General features: G+C 62.3%; 1 protein-coding gene across 14 annotated transcripts in view; it reads left to right on the plus strand.

Annotated features, from left to right (window-relative positions):
* The first annotated feature begins 6,145 nt into the window (after positions 1 to 6,145).
* SH3BP2 (SH3 domain binding protein 2) overlaps positions 6,146 to 12,330 on the plus strand; it is a 35,863-nt gene continuing 29,678 nt past the window's right edge. For 5 of the 14 annotated variants that reach the window (XM_084971332.1, XM_005666488.4, XM_084971339.1 and 2 more), the window contains exon 1: positions 6,146 to 6,241. The gene's annotated coding sequence lies outside the window, so the exon portion shown is untranslated. Of the gene's footprint in view, positions 6,242 to 6,608; positions 6,726 to 9,520; positions 10,022 to 12,330 lie in introns of those variants that run through there. The other 9 variants (XM_084971334.1, XM_084971329.1, XM_084971342.1 and 6 more) reach the window with 3 other exon arrangements.

The following is a 12,330-nucleotide window of genomic DNA, read 5'->3' on the forward strand; positions in this document are numbered from 1 at the left end:
GCCAAAATCCACTCTTGAGGGTGGACGTGGAGGTGGGAATAGAGTGTCCCCTGGGACTCTGGGCTGGGCAGGTGGCCGACTCTCTGGCAAGACCCACCCAGGACCTGAGAGAGGCCCAGCCAGGGGTAGAGTTCTGGGAGTTCTGGCAACTCCGTCATTCGCTCCTGCCTAGAGGGCAGGCTTGGGGGAGCCGAGTGCCTCCTGGGGTTCCCCCCCCCCCGGCGCCCCCCAGGCTTACCCTCCTTCCTCCCACCTCTAGTCCAGGAGCACCTGGCAGCCACACAGCCCACCGCAGCCCCCTCATCTCAGGCACCTCATCCTGTGTCCAGTGCTGGTCAGGGTAGGGCTGCCCCCAACCCCGGGCTGCGGTGGCAGTTGGGTGCTGCTGGCAGTGACATGAGGCCACCAAGTCCTGAGGGTCTCAGCTTTCCCTTCCCGAACCCAGCGCCTTCCTGGAGGTCACGTGGCCTGCAGGGTGGGGGGGCACCTAGGGGCGGGAGCCCACTCTGTGTGTACAAACACCCCCCTCCTCGCCACCAGAAGGGCGGAAGCGGGACCCAGAATAGAATGGTTGCTTTCAAGTTCCAAATCGGTCCGGGGGCTGAGAGCAAGGGTGTTTGGGTGTAAAAATAGAAACACGAGTGTGTGCGTGGGCCCTGCATCCTCCACCCACGCGGTTGGTGTTTCAAAATAGAACTTACTAGTGGGGCCTGCCTGACACTGTTGGGTAGAAAATTCACCCAAACAGACCTCTCAGAGGGCAGAAGCAGCAACTGATCCCGGCTTGGGGTGCCGACCGGGGCCCCCAGTCAGGGCGCAGCCCATGGGGAAGAGGGGACCAGGGGTGGGGGGCGCTGCTGGCCCTGGTGTTGGCCTCACAGCCCCATGACTCTTTCCCTCCTCCCCCAGGGCTTTGTACAGGCTGTGCCCCTGCTGGGAGAGCCCTCCCCGGTCATGGGGGGGGGGAGTGTCCCATCATCCCCAGAAAGGCTCCTTTGACTTGTCAGCCTGCACCCTCTCAAGCTGGCCGGGAGGGGACTGTGTGGCCAGAGCCCCTGGAGGAGCTGGAGTGCGATGGGAACCTGTTCCTGGCTGTCCAGGCAAGCTGCCAGGGGGTACAGTGGTGTAGCCCGCAGCCACGGCCCTGCCCAGGAGCAGCTGCCACAGTGTTCCGAGCCCCCCCCCCCCTCTGCCCAGGTGGCCTGATGAGGAGGTGCTTGGTACAGCCAGGGGGCAACTCGGGGGGTGGGGATGGGTGAGGAGGCTGAAGCTTCCAAGGTCCTTGGACAGGGATCCCAGCTGGGCAGCGCTGCCTAAACCCTTTCCGTCAGGCTGCCCCTTGAGGCCTTCATGTATTCATTCATCAAACACTTGTTGCATACCTCCTCTGTGCCAGGAGGGCACTGAGGCCCTGGAGACGCAGCACGGTCCTGACCTTGGGAGATGACACTCCAGACAGTGCCAACAATAACAACACAAAACACGGGGGCTCGAGGTGGGGAGGGAACAGGAGGGCCGCGGACAGCTTTGAAAAGGAAGTGAGGAGAGAAGCGTCCCGTAGGGTGACACCCAGGCAGAGACAGAGAAGTGAGGCAGCGGCCCCGCAGGAATCTGGAGCAAGGGTGACCCCGGAGGAGGGACAGCAGGCACGAAGGTCCTGAGGTGGGCTGTCCCTGGCGTGGGAACCAGAGCGAGAGGAGCCAGAGAGGGAACAGCAGGTCTGCACAGGAGTGTGCTGCGGGGAGGACTCAGGGTACAGAGTGGGGAAGTGACACAATCAGATATTGTGATTAGACCCCTCTGTGTGACAAGGACACCTCCAGGCAGGGACAGGAGCCGGAGAGCAGACGAGGCCAGGCAGGGCGGGGAGGGGCAGGATTCCGGGTACTTTACAGACAGAGCCTCTGGGACCTCAGGCTGTGGTTGGAGGGGAGGCGGCGGCGGCGGCGGCAGGAGCGGCTCCCAGAGAAGGCTGGAAAAATGAGGTGCTGACTTCCAGATGTGTTAAGCTATGATGTTTTGTTAGTTTTTTGTAGGGTTTTGTCTTTTCGTTTTTTGTCTTTTTCAGGCTGCCCCTGTGACATACGGAGGTTCCCAGGCTAGGGGTTGAGCTGCAGCTGCCGGCCTACGCCACAGGCACAGCAATGCCAGATCCTTTAGCCCAGAGCGAGGCCAGGATCCTAGGTCCTCATGGATCCTAGTCAGGTTTGCTTCCGCTAAGTCACGCTGGGAACTCCGAGCTATGATGTTTCCTCCCTTCCTCCCTCCCTTCCCTCCTCTCTCCCTTCCTTTCCTTTCTTTCTTTCTTGCTTGCTTGCTTGCTTTCAGGGCTGTACCCATGGCATGTGGAAGTTCCTGGGCTAGTGGGCAATTCAGAGCTGCTGCTGCCAGCCTATGCCACAGCCAAGCCTGTGATGTTTATTTTTTTCTCACTGTGCCTGTGGTGCATGTAAGTTCCTGGGCCAGGGATTGAACCGGAGACACCATAGCTGTAACCAAGGCCACAGGAGTGACAGTACCAGCTCCACCAGGGAGCTCCAAGCCTGTGATGTTTGAAGACATCCGGGGAGAGCCCCTGAGTGGGCCTTGAGTCATCAGCCTGACACAGTCACCACAGTGGCTGGCGGTGACTTTGGGCACAGTCAGGGCTCACGCAGGTGCTGCTTAAAGCCGGAGGCAATGCCCTGAGTTGGCAGCAGCAGATCTTGCCCTCCCCATCCTGATCTTAGCAGGGCCCTGCCCCCACCCACAGACTGCAGCTGCCTCTGAATGCTCTGGGCCCTGGCACAATCCATCAAATCTGCAGCCACGGCTATCCCAGCAGAGTGCATGGCAGCGGGGACAGGTCCTGCTCTCTGGTTATTGTCCCAAGAATATAGTTCAGGTGTCACCTGTGTGCTTTTTTTTTTTTTTTCTTAGGGTCTCACCTGCAGCATATGGAAGTTCCCAGGCTAGGGGTCACCACAGCCACAGCACCAGGCTGGCCTACACCACAGCCACAGCACCATCAAATCGGAGCCACGTCTGCGACCTACACCACAGCTCATAGCAATGCTGGATCCTTGACCCACTGAGTGAGACCAGGGACTGAACCCCCATACTCATGGGTACTAGTCAGGTTCATTACCACTGAGCCACAAGGGGAACTCCCCACCTGTGTACTTAAAACATGGACATGCCCTTCGGAGGCCCTCCACACCTCCCCCTGCCCAGCCAGGGGGCCTCCCCCCAACCCAGCCCCGCTCCGCTGCAGCACTGGCCTGCCACCCTCCCTGAGGCAAGATCCTCCTCACCCACACGGGTCCTACCAGCTCCACTGGCCTCTGCCTCCTGTAGTTCCTGGCTGGGCAGGCTGCTCCAAGCTGCCCTGAGGTCCTCCAGGGTCCCCTCCCCCTGGCCGGCTGGGGCTGGACGGGGGAGGAAGGACAGGGACAATGTACGTGGGTGGTCGGAATCTGTCCACAGTAGAGGCTGTCTGGAGGTGGATTTGTACTCCTGGGGGACAATTCTCTGGGCCACCTTGTCTGTCCAAACTGTCTGCAGTGACCCTGACGGCGAGGCCTCTCCTGGCTTCTGTCACCTCGAGTTTGGCATCTAAAGCCAGCCCCTGCCCGCCCTGCCCTTCCACGAGCCGCAGGATGCGGATTTCCCCGCATCGGCTCAGGGTGCCCAGGGTCCCAGTGCGGGGGCTGCTGAGCCAGGCCTCGGGGAGCACGCGTGTCCAGCCTGGAGGTAATGAGCCTGTCAGGGGCTCCAGCCGGTGGAGCCAGCACTGAGCTCCTCCACGTGGAGTCCTGTTTCAGGAGTAGGGTGACCAGGGGGTGCCGATGGTGGCTGAGTCTGCTCACCTCCATGATGGCCTCTTGGGGCCGGGAGAGGGAGATTTCAGGACCTCTGGGGTCCAAGTTGAGCCCTGAGAGGGGGCTGTGCTGTGGGTGGGTGCAGTTACAGGGCAAGGGGTGGCCCTGGGCCCGGCAGGGCGAGCATCTTAGGGCTGAAGGGCTGGGGTGCTGGGCACTCTGCTTGCTCCCATCCTCCATCAAATTCTCCTGCCACCCTAGCAGATGGCCCCCCTAGTTTCATAGTTTAGGAAACTGGGGCCCTGTTGTCTGAATACTCTCCCATAGCCTCGCCTGCCTCTGGGTGCCCCTCTCTGGTTTGGCTCTCTCTCGACTGTGGTCCCGCCTTGGTCCCGGTCTCCTTCCAGGGGGCGCAGGCATCTCCCCCAGGCCTGCGCTCATGGCCTGGTCCCCTGGCTCTGGCCTTTCCCACTTGCCCCCACGCTCAACGTCTCTGACTCCATGTGTGCTGCTGCGCCCAGGCCTCCTCTTTCTGGGGCCTGGGACCCACACCTGGGCAGCTCTGGACAGGTGGACATGGCCCATGTTCAGCTACAACTCTGGGCACCCCCACAGCCTGGGACTCTCGGACTCAGCCTAACCCAGTTCTAGCCCCTGGCTGCTCCCCATCCTGCCTGTTCAGAGCGGCTGGTCCAGCGCCTGCTGTGGCTGCCCTGCTGGACTTCCGCCCTTCATGCCCAGTGCCACACAGAGGGGCAGACCTTGGCCTCCCACCTGGACAAATCCAGCCTCGGTGCGCTGGCCTTCTGCCCTCCCCATAGCCTCTTCAGCCGCCAGCCAGATCCTATCCTTCCCGTTTACTGCTTCCTGGGCTCTGGGACCAAGGATCCCAGCCCCCTCCTCAGGCCTTTCTCTGGAAGCTCCAGTTCCCTACAAACGTGTCCGCCTTACTGCTTCTCCCTGGGACACCTCCTCCCTATCTCCACCACTCACACCGCCCTTTAGGACGCCCCTCCAGGAAGCCAGTTCCTCCCAGGAAGCCCTTTCTGCAAGATCTGACAAGCTCCCTTTCCCCCAGGGCCCTGCCCCTTAAACAGAGTGATCTGCGTCTAAAGCTGGACTCATGTTCCCCATCCCCCCACAACTTCTGGGAAGGACCTTGGTTGGGAGCCTCCCAGGAGGCAAAATTAATTTATTTACTTGTTTATTTTTGGTCTTTTTAGGGCCACACCTGGGGCATATGGCAATTCCTAAACTAGGGGTCTAACTGGAGCTACAGCTGCAGGCCTACATCACAGCGACAGCAACGCCAGACTTGAGCTGTATCTTTGATCTACGCTACAGCTCAATGCAATGCCAGATCCTTAACCCACTGAGCGAGGCCAGGGAGCAAACCTGCAACCTCATGGTTCCTAGTCGGATTAGTTTCCCCTGCACCACGAAGGGAACTCCCAGAGGCAAAATTTAAAGTACCCTGTTTTCTGGGCCTCCCAGTGTTGGAATCAGACCCCTGGGCCAAGAGAGTCCAGACTTGGTACAAGGACTGTGTCCTGGCTTCAAAGTGGCGGAAAAATGCCCTAGAGTCTCTTCTGAAATAAGGGTCAGGTTCCGAAGTTTGGGTTCCCAGCAAGACTTCTTCCTGGGGCAGGGGAGGGGTCATCCCATGCCCCTGTCCCTCCCTTCCAGACCTGAGACCAAGGAGGCAGGGATGGGGTCCGCGAGGGACATGGCCTCCTCCTACAGGATCAGGATCAGCGGGTTGGAGGACGACACCCCCTCCGGTGGGGCCACCGGCTGTCATTGAGCAGGACACGCACTTGCATTTACTGAACCCTAGAGGGTGCCTGTGCAGGGATGGTGGGTCCACACGTGCAGCCAACTCCTGCCTTCTCCTCCTGGGGAGCAGGAGTATGGAAAGGTGGGAGACCCCCAGACTCTGAGGTCCTGATCCCCACCCTGCGCCCAAACCTCGAACCCCGAGGACTGCGGGCTGCACCGCGTCCTTCAGATCGCAAAAGGAGTCGGCGAGGTGGGCCCCGGGGGCCAGAGGACTCGGGCCGGGTGCGTGGGGGTGGGGGAGGGGGAGGAGACTAAAGGGGCAGGGTCGTTTCGAAGGGGCGGGGCCCGGAGCCGGGCAACGCGGCGCCGGGCGGGAGTGGGCGGGACCAGGTCGAAGGGGCGGGCCGGGAGGGTGGGGGCGAGGCGCGGAGGCGGGGGTGGGCGGGGCCCGACGCGCTGGGGGACTGAGGGAGCCGGGCCGGGGGGGCGGGGCGGGGCAGGAGCCTGTGGGGGGGCGGGGCCAGACAGGAGGGGCGGGGCCCAGCTCCGGGAGGGATCCAGCTCCTGGCTACCTCCCGGCGGGCGCGAACGCCGGGCCGCCGAGGCGGGATCCGCTGCCGGACGCAGGGCCCTGACGCGGGCTGGGAGCAGAGCCTCGGCAGGTAAGGCTGGGCGGCGGGCACGGACGGGAGGGGCGCGATCGCGTCCGGAATCCCAGGGGCCAGGGTCCTCGCTGTAGGACGCGCGGGGCGGTCAGTTCTAGCGCCCGCCCAGACTCGGAGCACCACTGCCTGAAATGAGCGGGTTCGAGGTGTGCCTGGGGTGCACCCTGGAGGCCTAGGGGCGGGGGGCGGTGGCGTTGTATCTGTTCCGCACCCCCACCCCGTCCCTCTAGCCCCCACTTCCCTAGCCCCCTGGGGCTGGCCGACAGCCGCAGGCCCCATTACACGTACGCGACCGGCCTCTGAAGGCCCAGGCCCGGAATTTGCCTCCACCTCCTCCCGGTAATGCAAACTTTCCTTCCCTCAGCCTGTGTGCCGCGGAGGGTGGAGAAAAGCCGCCTGTTGGAGTTAATTCACACCGAAGTGTGAGTGACTGATAGCCCCATGGCCCTAGGGGTGTCTGCGACTCTTATTCTGGGGAACAGTGAGTGTCTGGGGGTTGGGGACAGCCTTCCTTCCACATGTACCCGGCCCCTCCCAGCAGCCCAGCTCTTTCCCTGCTGCTCCTGGCCTCTGCTTCCCCTGGTGAAGTGTTGATAGTCGCTGTGGCTGGGGCTTCTGAGCTGGCCTGTTGGAGCAGCAGTCAGCCAGAGCCCGCTCCCTTTGCCACCCTGAGGGACCCTGACTGCCTCACATCTTCCCTGAGTGCCTCACTTTGCCCGTATGTCAGCTTTGGTGACTTCTATACTTGCTGGTCAGGTGGCCATGCTGAGTAAAGTGCCCCTTATAAATGCCCTTGGCCTGGGTTGGGGGGTCTGTGTGGGACCTCTGGGATTGCATGTTATCTGACGATGACACGTGAAACGAGGCTCCAGCACCGAAGGGGCTCAGGAAATGTTGCTTTGCCATAATGATGAGAAAATGTGAGAATATTTTGAGCACAGTCTGATGACCAGGGGGCATGGCAAGTCCTGGAGTAGGGGTAGGTTTCCAGGTTTAAGTCTAGCCCAGCACTGATGCAGTGTGGCCCTGGGGCAGCCCCCTGGCCCCGGCTCTGTGGGACCAGAGGAGGGGACTGGGCTCTGTTACCCGCTGGCCCTCCTCCACTGTGACTTGTACCCAGGACACCCCTGCAGAGGGCCCTCCAGGAGCCAGGGCTCCACTCTGGGTGGGCCAGGGGGCCAGGATGGAGGCGCCAAGGGGTAGGGACCCCGTCAAATTCCACTTCCTTGCACCCCGACTCTGCCACTTGGCTCTGTGTGGGACACACCCTAGCCAGGGGGACAGGCAGAACAGATAGGTAGATGGCCCAGTCTAGTCCCCTTTGGCTGTTTGGAGAGAGGGGTGCTGATACAGCCTAGCCTTTTTGGGGGGCGTCCCCCAGGCCTACAGGCTCAGGGAGGAACCCGACGAGGAGGCCAGCCTGGGAAAAGTAGGAGGATGGGTGACTCCAGGCCGCCCTTGGCCCTTCTTGTTCACGTGGACAGAGGAAAGTGAGGTGCTGAGTCAGCCCCCATCGCCCCCCCAACATGGATGCACACAAGCTTGCAGGCCTCCATGTGGGAAGGCTGAAGGGGTGCAGAGAGACAGTGGCCCAGCCTTTGTCACAGAGGGGCTGGGTTCTGACTTTGAATCTGGCAGCCACCATTTACCAGCCGGGTGATCTTAGATGGCTGTGACTGTCCAGGGGCTGGTGGTGGCACATGGTTAGTGTTCAGTGACAGTGAGCTGCTGCTGGGGGTGATTTTCCTGGCCCCGAGGGCTTGAGGACAGGGATGGTTGGGCCTCCTGGGCTTGGGAGTGGGGGTGGGGCTGGGCCTGGAGAGGCCTGGGGCAAAGGTAGGCTCCCAGGTCCCTGCCTGCTTGGGTCTCACGGCAAAGGCCCGAGCCTCTCAGGAGTGGCCAGGCCCAGGGAGGTACCTGGGTCCTCCTGGCTTCTGTCCTTGACGCCCTATTATGGGACACCTGCCCTCTTCTCACTGGCTGGCTAGTAGGTGGCCTCAGGAGTTCCTGTTGTGGCTGAGCGGGTAATGAATCTGACTCGTGTCCGTGAAGATGCCAGTTTGATCCCTGGCTTCGTTCAGTGGGTTGGGGATCCCGTGTTGTCATGAGCTGCGGTGTAGGTCACAGACGCAGCTTGGGTCCCATGTTGCTGTGGCTGTGGCATAGGCTGGCAGCTGTAGGTCCGATTTGACCCCTAGCCTGGGAACTTCCATAGGCCACAGGTACGGCCCTAAAAAGCAAAAAAAAAAAAAAAAAAAGTAGGTGGCCCCAGTAAGAACCACTCAGTATGTGGTTCTTTAATTACCCCAGGGAACATGGCCAGCACTAGGTCACCTGACCAAGGGAGGTGGGCTACGGGTGGCCAGTGCATGAGGGCTTGCAGTCCGGAGGAGAGCTGTCTGAGCCATGTGGACGGCCGCGAAGGCGGGAACAGACTGAACCAAAGGCTGGCAGGGGGAGGGTAGCAGACCAGTTTGACCAGAGTGACCTGGTGTGCACAGGATGTGGTGAGGGGGTGGACGGGCCAGTGGATGAAAGTGCAGGGGGGCCTGGGAGGCAGGGCGAGGGGGGCTGTCAGGAGGCTGAAACCCTCCCCCACATAGGTGACCTGTCTCTGAAAGGCCTCTAGTGGCCCTGCAGTCATCCAAGGGCTGGGGATGGTCACACATGTGGGGACCTAAGTCCCAGAAGTGGGGGGCACGGAAGCATTCTGGGCTCTGTAGCCTCAGGCACGCAGGCCCAACAGCACCTGCCACTTGGTCACCCTCTTTTCTGTCCCTGGGCCTGGGCACTGGAAAGCGGCCAGGGCGATGCCCGGAGACATGGCGCTGCCTCTCAGGGAGACCTGAGCCTCCTCAGCGAATTGCCCTTCCCGACTATCAGGCGATGAAAGCCTGCGGCCCTGGGCCATGGGGCAGATGTGGGCTCGGGAGCCTGGCTCCTGAGCTGCACCTGAACTCCAGGAGCCATCTAAGTGAAGTGCAAGCCCAGGCTGGGCCCTGGTGAGGAAGGGGGTCTCACGGTGCTTGAAGTGGCGCGGGCTCCCAGGCGATGCCTAGGTCCGCCCACCTCCCTCCTCCTGAAGCAGCAGGACTTCTGAGAGTCCCGCCTGCAGGTGAGCCCCTGCCCCACTGGTCATGATCCGCACTGGAACCTGCTGGCAGGACTGGAGCTTCTTTCACCCATGACCCCAAGGTCCAGAGATGACTGACCCTCGGCCCACGTGGCTAGCTAGCCATGGCCTTGCCAGCTGGCCTCCTGGAAGGGTGTGGTCTCAGTCGCCTGAGGCAATGCCCTGGGGAGGTCAGCGGGGCCTGGGGGGATGGCAGGCCACCCTGGTGGTATCCGTACCCTGTTCCCTGCAGCTGTGCTCTGATTCCGAGAAGTGCCCTCTGCTTCCTTGTGAATCAGATGTTTATTGTGTGCTGGCTGAGCCCAGGGTTGGGGCGGCCTACTGCCAAGCTCGCTCGTTCCAGGCCACTGGGTAGGGTGTGGGGCGTCTGCCTGCTGGAGCCTGCAGAGAGGGGAGGTCCCTGCGCCCAGGGTGCGCCAAGATGACGGGTGACAGCCCTGAGGTGGCGCCACGCATGCTGGGACAAGGGTGGGCTCCTGGTGGCTGAGAGCTGAGCCAGCCTGGGGAAGGCTTCCAGGGGCTTCTGAGCGCCAGCCCAGAGGCCCTCCCAGGAAACAGAGGGAGCCGCGTTTCCTCGCTGGAGCAGCCTGGACCCCTTCATGTCCAGCGACTCTCCGGACGTCAGGTCCCTCCCGTGAAATGAGGTAAAAGCTGTTCTAACTCATAGTATCCTCGGGAGAGCTAAGTGAGATGCGGAAAAACCCGCACTGTGGATTCTCCAGCCCTGTGGGGGCCCCGTCAAGGCCACACCTTCAGACCCAAGCTGGGGCCTCCTTGCACTTGACCCTGCACTTAACCCTGCACAGACCCTGCACTTAACCCTGCACAGACCCCGCACATTCCCCGCACAGACCCCGCACAGAGCCCAAAGCTCCATTTGGCAGGTTTCCTATAGCCTTGCCTGAGGGCGTGTTGTAACCCCAGAGCCTGTTCCATGGCCTTAGAGAGCTGGGTGTCCTCACCCCCTGGGCTGCCCCTGTGGCCCCACCCACAGCCCTGGGCCCGGAGCAGCCCGCCTGGCCCCCACCCTGCACTGCTGGCTGCCCCCGGCAAGACGAGGAGAGGTCTGGGATCAACATAGGGCCTGGAATGGCAGAGGAAGCCGTGGCTTGGCGCCAGAGACTTGGGGGCCAGGGGCGATATCCACAGCCCACTTAGGGCCCCGGCTCGGGCCCTGGCCTTTGCCCCTCCACCCGACCCCTGCCCCTGGGGCGGTGGTGGATCCCCTTCAGGAAGCTGCTGCCCCCCAGGCCTCCGCTCCTCTCGTCATGCTGGGTGCCTTTTGTACCAGACCCTGGGCCAGGCATGGATAGGTGGCAGCTCAGCTCTCTGCCTCAGAAACAGTTTAATAAAAGGCATGGGTGTCTGTCCTGCTCGGTGCTCAGGGACCTTGCTGGGCCCTGTCCCCGGCCTCCCAGAGCTAAGTGCTCCCTTTAAGCCCCCAACCTGTGCCCTGTCACCATGTTCCTCTGTCTGCTTCTCCCTGCCCAACTGGGGGCTCATGAAAGACAGGGCCGCCCCTGAGCACCTGTGCCCAAAGTGCCCATGGGCACCTGGCCTCCAGGAGGGAGGGCCCCCTGCCGAGCATCCCAAGAGCTCCTGGAACCCAGAAGTCCTGCCAGCTGCAGGCGGGCGTGTTCAACTCCCGCTCAGCATCAGAGACGGAGGTGCCATTGGGCAGGCCTCTGCTGCCCGCCTGGTGGGCGAAATTTCCGATCAGATCCCAGTGGGTGGTTGTGCTGCGGCCTCACTCGAACCTCTGCAGGTTGCCATCAGGCTGCCCCTTTCCCTGGTCCTGGGGTCCAGCTGCTGCCGCCCTCAGCAGTCCCCACTCCAGCCATGTGGTCTCAGGGGCCCCTGAATGGTTCAGACAGGGAGACGGAGGTAGGGAGTCTGCGGCGCCCCACTCTCGGGCCCATTCCTTTCTCGGTGGCTGTTCCTTCCTAGAGACCCATGCTGGGGCCTCGACTGGGGTCATCCTGGGCTCCCCCTGAGCCACTGGCCACAGTGGGGACCTCGTCTTTGGGTCCCAGAGAGCCAGTTCTGGAGGCGGGGCCTGTGAGGTTAGAGGTGCAGCCAGCAGGAGAGCAGTGGGAAGGATGCTGACGAGTGGGGCTGGGAGCCCTGTGTGGACAAGTGGGAGGAGCAGCCCCCGGGCTGGAGCAGGGCAAGACTCTCAGGACGAAGCCCTTGCCTTGTCCCTCGAGGACTGCCCGCCCCAGCCCCAGCCGCTTCCCTTCTACCTGAGGCCAGAGAAGGAAGGCCCTTCCCCAGCAGGCCCTGAACCACGGGGTGCCCTCTGGCTGGTCATGAGCTGGGTTTGAGGATGGAGTGGCTGACTCTCTGCCCCTCAGTGTAAGATGAGTGGTGGCTTCCCACATGGCCCTAAACCTCTAGGAGTGCAGCGTGGCCAGCAGGGGCTGGGGGTGGGGGCAGGATCCCCGAGAGCAACTCGGCTGTGAGCTGGATGTGGCAGAGGGCTCCAGCCCTTGAGGTCAGTGCCAGGCCACTGCGGCCCCCTGCTCACCTCCAAGAGCTGATGGTGCTTGGGGATGGAGCTGTCACCCCACTCTGTCTCAGGACCTTACTGGTACTGTGCTGCACCCACCCAGCCACCCTAACCCCACAAGGCCCTCCCCCCACCTCCCGACTTCTCTGGAATCCCACCCAGGAAAAGGACATGCTGCTCTAGGGGACCCCGCCCCCCCACTCTGCTGCCTGGCATGGACCAGGGCCGAGGCGCCCAGGGCTGGCTCCTTGCCACCCAGGGTAGCTGCTCAGGAGAGGCCATAGGGCAGGAGACTCTGGAATAACGTCCCTTTGGGGCCTTGCCAGGACTGGCCTGACAGAGGAGAGCGTCAGGAGAGCCCCACACTGGGCACAGGCCTGGGTTCTGGCCCGGTTCAGTGTCCCTGGTGTCCACTTGCTATAAAATGGAGCAAGGGTGGACTCT

Source organism: Sus scrofa, chromosome 8 (genome assembly GCF_054392235.1).
Source record: "Sus scrofa isolate SSC_HxYL_T2T_F1_AM1 chromosome 8, Sscrofa_HxYL_maternal_Yorkshire_Landrace_v2.0, whole genome shotgun sequence".
Taxonomy (NCBI): domain Eukaryota; kingdom Metazoa; phylum Chordata; class Mammalia; order Artiodactyla; family Suidae; genus Sus; species Sus scrofa.